The following is a 6,472-nucleotide window of genomic DNA, read 5'->3' on the forward strand; positions in this document are numbered from 1 at the left end:
TACACAGTTAACTGATTGCTATAACTCTTGAGTGTTCAGGCATTTCACTATTAGATTCTAATTTGTTGCACTGCAAATCACTTTCGGGGAGACATATTTAATAGGTTAAAAACTAATAATTCTGCCAAATATCTGTCAGGATTCTACTACCTCATACCTATAGCCTCCAGCTTGTTGAGCATCTCTACATTATCAAGGACAGCATCATCAAATGAAGGGGGAGATGAGATATCTAGGGCAAAAGTGATCTGATACAAGCTCCTGAGTTTGATGCCTTCAATAGTCTACATCAAGGGAAACTTGTAAGCCTAGTATTTCACTACATTGAACAAATCAGGAGTCTTTTATCAATCTTGAAAGACAACTTTACATGATATACCAGAAAATAAAGCAAAACTGCAGCAAAAATGTGTGCTAGCAAACTGTTAAAACAATAGATATTGATCAAATTAAAAAAATATTTTTAGTCTACTTTTTAGGTAAAACTTGGTTTATTTAAGGTGAAAAAGTGCAAGCCATCTTAACACTTTTGTCAAATGAAACAAAAATCACTTTACTTTATTAGATCAACCTATAATTTCAGGGTGCAGATGCTTCTTTTAGAAATCTTCCTTGAATCAATACTGCAAAGCCTGTCTCCTAAAAGAGTTGAAAAAAAAAAATCATTCTATGTCTTTATAGATTTTAAGGTGCCAGAAAACCCAAAATACCATAGGGATCCATGTCATCACATTTTTAAGGTTGGAAAAAATTATATAAAATTAAATTATCTGATCAATGTCATATCAGGTGGCAAAATCAAGATCAACAATAGAGAACAGCGAACATTCACTGAGCACTTACTTCGTTCTGAGTACTGTCTTATGTACTTGGCAAAGCTAAATAGCAGTCCCTGGTGGCTCAGCTGGTAAAGAATCCGCCTGCAGTGCGGGAGACCTGGGTTCCATCCATGGGTTGGGAAGATCCCCTGGAGAAGGGAAAGGCTACCCACTCCAGTATTCTGGCTTGGAGAATTCCATGGACTATATAGTCCAAGGGGTAGCAAAGAGTTGGACATGACTGAACGACTTTCACTTTCCTTTTCAACCCTAGGAGGCAGATCTCAAGGGTATATAACTTCTCCAAAGTTACACAAATAGATCCTGGGCAATTCATGGTTGAAATTGAAACCCAGAGTTTGGCTCCAAAGTTTTTTTTTAATCTTATTTTTTGGGAGAGAAGAAGATATGTCTATAAGTCTGCCTAATCATTACAGTTTACATACGATTTCACCAAGTTTAAATGCACAAATAAATGTATTTTGACAAATGTAATACATTTATGTAACTACTAGGACAGTAATGATGTAGAACATTTCTAGCACCCCAAAAAGATCCTTCACACTCCTTTGTAGTCAATCTCCTTAACCGACTCTTTGGTCCTTGGCAACTACTTTCTTTCTTTCACTGTTGTGACACTTCAATTGTTAACAAAGTTTTGGCTATTGTGAATAAAAGCGTTATATTAACATATAAGTTCTTAAAAAAAAAAAAAAACAGACACGAGTTTTCAGTTCTCTTGGGTAAATACCTAGGAGTGGCTGATACAAGTAATGGGTAGCAGTGGCCTCTCATTATGGTTTTAATTTGTGTTTTCAGAATGCCTAATGACATTGAGTATCTTTTCATGGGCTCATTGGAATTTCATATAGTGTCTACACTGCAATGTTTGTTCAAAATTTTTGCCCAATTGGTTTCATTGTCTTCTTATTAATGAACTATAAAGGTTCCTTTAAATACTCTAAATACACAAATCCTTTATGACAAATATCTTTTCAGATATTATCTGAGTCTATGGAGACAACAGACTTTCTTTCCTTTTTCCTTTCCTCACCAATGTTAACAATATTTTTTTGAAGAGCAAAACTGTTTTTCTTTTATGTGTTTTTTGTTTGTGTCATCTCAAGAAATTGCTACCTAACTCAAGTCACAAGTGTTTCCTTCTAGAAGTTTTATAGTTTTCACTCTTACACATAGGTGTATGATCAATTACAAGTTTGTTTGTGTATGGGGATAAGTAAGAGTGACAGTGTATATTTTTTGCACATTATATCTAATAATTATAGAACAATTTGTTGAAGAGACTGACTATACTTTTCCCACTGAATTAATGGGCATCTTAAGTTCACCATAAAAATGAGGTTAATTTCTGGGTCTTATATTCTGTCCAATTCTTCTAAATGCCCACAACACAGTTTTGACTATTCAGCTTTATAATAAATCTTGAAAGAAGGTAATTCATGAGACAGGGTGCTCAGGGCTGGTACACTGGGATGACACTGAGGGATGGGATGGGGAGGGATGTGGGAGGGGGGTTCAGGATGGGGAACACATGTATACCCATGGCTGATTCATATCAATGTATGGCAAAAACCACTACAATATTGTAAAGTAATTAGTCTCCAATTAAAATAAATAAATAATTTTTTTTTAAAAAAAGAAGGTAATTCACCAACTTTGTTTTTCTTTTAAAAAGAATTTGAATTGCTCAGCCAGGTTCATTGTATCTCCATATAAATTTTTGTTTTGTGGCATTGTGAAGTCGCTCAGTCGTGTCTGACTCTTTGCGACCCTATGGACTGAAAACTGCCAGGCTCCTCTGTCCATGGGATTTTCCAGGCAAGAGTACTGGAGTGGGTTGCCATTTCCTTCTCCAGGGTATCTTCCTGACCCAGGAATCAAACCCGGGTCTCCCACATTGTAGGCAGACTCTTTACCATCTGAGCCACGAGGGAAAATATAAATTTTACAGTTTGTCAATTTCTACTGAAAGAAATTATACTATAATTTTGACTGGGATCACACTGAATTTGGGACTTCCCTCATGGCTCAGTGGTAAAGAATCTGCCTGCCAATGCAGGAGATGCAGATTCAATCCCTGGGTCGGGAAGATCCCCTGGAGGAGGAAACGACAACCCACTCCAGTATTCTTACCCAGGAAATTCCATGGACAGAGGAGCCGGGCAGGGATTGCAAAGAGTCGGACACGACTTAGCAACTGAGCATGCACGTACACTGAATAGGTAGACTGACGTGTGAAGAACTGACATTATAACAATATCAAATATTGAAATACATTAACATGGTATATATCTATTTTTAGTTCTTTTAAATTTTCCGTTTGCAATGTTTTATAGCTTTCATTGTGCCGTTCTTGCATATGTCTTGTTAAATTTATCCATACATATATCACATTTTGGATACAGGTATAAATGGCATTTTTTTAAAATTTAAATTTATTTATTTTAATTGGAGGCTAATTCCTTTACAATATTGTATTAGTTCTGCCACACATCAACATGAATCCACCACGGGCCTACACGTGTTCCCCATTCTGAACCCCCCTCCCACCTCCCTCCCTGTACCATCCCTCTGGGTCATCCCAGTGCACCAGCCCAAAGCATCCTGTATTGAACCTGGACTGGCGATTTTAAAAAATCTTGTTTCAAGTGGTTGTATTCTAGTACTACATAGAAATGCTGCTTATTATATATTGACCTTAACCAGTAATGATAATAAAATTCATTATAAATCCTTACAGTATTTTCTAGATTCGTTAGAAATTTCTGCACAGGTCATATTGACTATGACTAAACACAGTTTTACTTCTTTCCTTTCAATCAGTATGTCTTTAATATTTTTCTGCTTGCCTTGCTGCACCACTTAGAACTTCCAAAACAGTCAGGAACGTTGAGAATGGACATTCTTACCTTGATTATAATCTTAGGAAGAAAGTACTCAGTTATTCATCATTAAGTATAATAAGATAAAAGGTTTTTAAAAGATTTCCTTTATCAGTTTGAGAAAACGTTCCTTAGTTTTAAGAGAATTTTTATGATGAGTGTTTTAATTTTGGCAAACACTTTTTCTGTATCAAATGATTATGTTTATTTTAATAATATTAATTACTTTGAGTGTCAAACCAACTATTCATTCTTATTATAAAGCTCATTTAGTCACAAAATAATATCATGTGTATATCTTGCTATGTTCTCCAATACTTGGTCTAGTATTTCTCCATTTATGTTCTTGAGGAAAATCAGTTCACCTTTTTTTTCTTTTGTTTGTTTTTTTTTTCTGTTTTTGTCTGGTTTTAGTATCAGGGTAATAATGTCTTCAAATGATGAGTTGGAAGTATTTGCTCCACTTCTATTTTTTGAAAGAATATGTATAGAATAAATAATAATGTTTATTAAATATCTGACAGAATTCACCAGTGAAGACATTTGGGCCTTGAGTAGCTGAATAGTGACCCCCCAAACATACCTAGATTCAAATATTAGGATGCTGTGAATGTTACCCTACATGAGAAAAGGTACTTCACACACATGATCAAGGATCCTGAGATGCAGAAGTTCTTCAGAATTATACAAGTAGATAGTAAATGTTAATACAAGTGTCTTTGTAAGAGGGAGGGAGAGGTTAGATTAGAATAGATGTGTGATGGCAGAGCAAAGGGAAGGAGGGAAAGAGAGATTTGACGATGTTATTCTGCTAGCGTTGAAGATGGTGGAAGAGGCCGTGAACAAAGGAATGCAGCTCTAGAAGCTAAAAAAGACAAGGAAACAGATTCTCTTCTAGAGCCTCTGAAAGGAACACAGCCCTGCAACACCCTATTTTCAGACCAGTGAAACCCATTCCAGATTTCTCACCTTCAGAACTATAAGATAATAAATGTGTGTTGCTTTGCGTATATGTTTAGACAAAACTATAATTCAAAAAGATACATCGTTATTGTTACCATCTTTCTAAATTCCATATATATGAGTTAGTATACTGTATTGGTGTTTTTCTTTCTGGCTTACTTCACTCTGTATAATAGGCTCCAGTTTCATCCACCTCATTAGAACTGATTCAAATGTATTCTTTTTAATGGCTGAGTAATACTCCATTGTGTATATGTACCACAGCTTTCTTATCCATTCATCTGCTGATGGACATCTAGGTTGCTTCCATGTCCTGGTTAAAAAAAAAAGATATATGCACCCTTATGTTCACAGCAGCACTATTTGCAATAGCCAACACATGGAAATTCTTAAATGTCCACCAACAGATGAATGGGTAAAGAAGATGTAAGTAAGTAGGTAAAGTTGCTCAGTCATGTCCGACTCTTTGCAACCCCATGGACTGTAGCCTACCAGGCTCCTCCCTCCATGGGATTCTCCAGGCAAGAGTACTGGAGTGGGTTGCCATTTCCTTCTCCAGGGGATCTTCCCAACCCAGGAATCGAACCTGGGTCTCCTGCATTCCAGGCAGACACTTTAACCTCTGAGCCACCAGGGAAGCCCAAAGAAGATGTGATACACACAAAAACATGTGTAAAGAAGATGTGGTACACACAAATACACACACAAAATGGAGTATTTCTCAACCATACAAAATAATGAAATAATTCCATTTGCAGCAACATGGATGGACCTAGAGATTATCAAACAAAGTGAAGTAAGTCAGAAAGAGACAGACAACACACGATAGCACTTATATACAAGATCTAAAATATAATACTAATGAATGGATCTACAAAACAGAAACAGACTCACAGACATAGAAAACTGATTTGTGATGGCAAATCGGTTGGCAAGGGGAATGGGGGTGGGAGAATAATGCAGGAGGAGGTTTGTGGTTAGCAAATGAAAATTATTATATATAGAATGGATAAACAAGGTCTTACTGTACATCACAAAGAACTATATTGAATATTCTGTGATAAACCATAATGGAAAATACTATAAAAAAGAATGTATATACATGCATAACTGAATCACTCTGCTGTAGAGCAGAAATTAGCACAACATTGCAAATCAACTATACTTCAACAAAAATAAATCAATCAATCTGTGTTATAGCAATCTTCTTCAGAAGCAATAGAGAACCAATGTAGGCCTGCAGTTTTCTTTGAAAATATTTTATTGTCAGTGCTATTCTTTAATAGATACAGTGCTATAAAACTTTTTCTTTTTTTCTTGAGTGAGATATGGTAAACTACATCATTTACTATTTGTTCATTTTATTACATTTTCCCATTTGATCTAAGCTGTCAAATTTACTAGCCTAAAGTTGTTAATGTTCTTTTGGAATCTTTTTGAGTATCTGTAGGATCTGTAGTAATATAAGCCCTTGCATTCTTGATACTGCAAACTTTCATTTTCCGGCATTTTCTTATTCATCTTGACTTACAGAGTGTCTGTGTCAATTTTTATTCATTTTTTCAGTGAACCAACTATTGCTTTCACTAATTTCACTCTTTCTGCCAATTTTCTATTTTATTGAGTTTTTTCTTTACTATCTCCTTCATTATGCTTCCTTTGAGATTAAACTGCTCTTCTTTGCCTGAGTTCCTAAGGTGGAAACTTGTATCATTAGTATTAGATTTTTCTTCTTTTACAACAGTCATTTATACTATACATTTCCTTCTAGGACTACTTTAGATGGAT

At 35.5% G+C, this 6,472-nt stretch overlaps 1 non-coding gene across 1 annotated transcript; it reads right to left on the reverse strand.

Moving 5' to 3' along the window:
* Positions 1–5,249: 5,249 nt before the first annotated feature.
* TRNAS-GGA (transfer RNA serine (anticodon GGA)) lies at positions 5,250–5,321 on the reverse strand. The gene has a single exon. It is a non-coding gene; the product is annotated as a tRNA-Ser (tRNA).
* Between the last annotated feature and the right edge of the window lie 1,151 nt (positions 5,322–6,472).

Source organism: Budorcas taxicolor, chromosome X (genome assembly GCF_023091745.1).
Source record: "Budorcas taxicolor isolate Tak-1 chromosome X, Takin1.1, whole genome shotgun sequence".
Lineage (NCBI taxonomy): Eukaryota > Metazoa > Chordata > Mammalia > Artiodactyla > Bovidae > Budorcas > Budorcas taxicolor.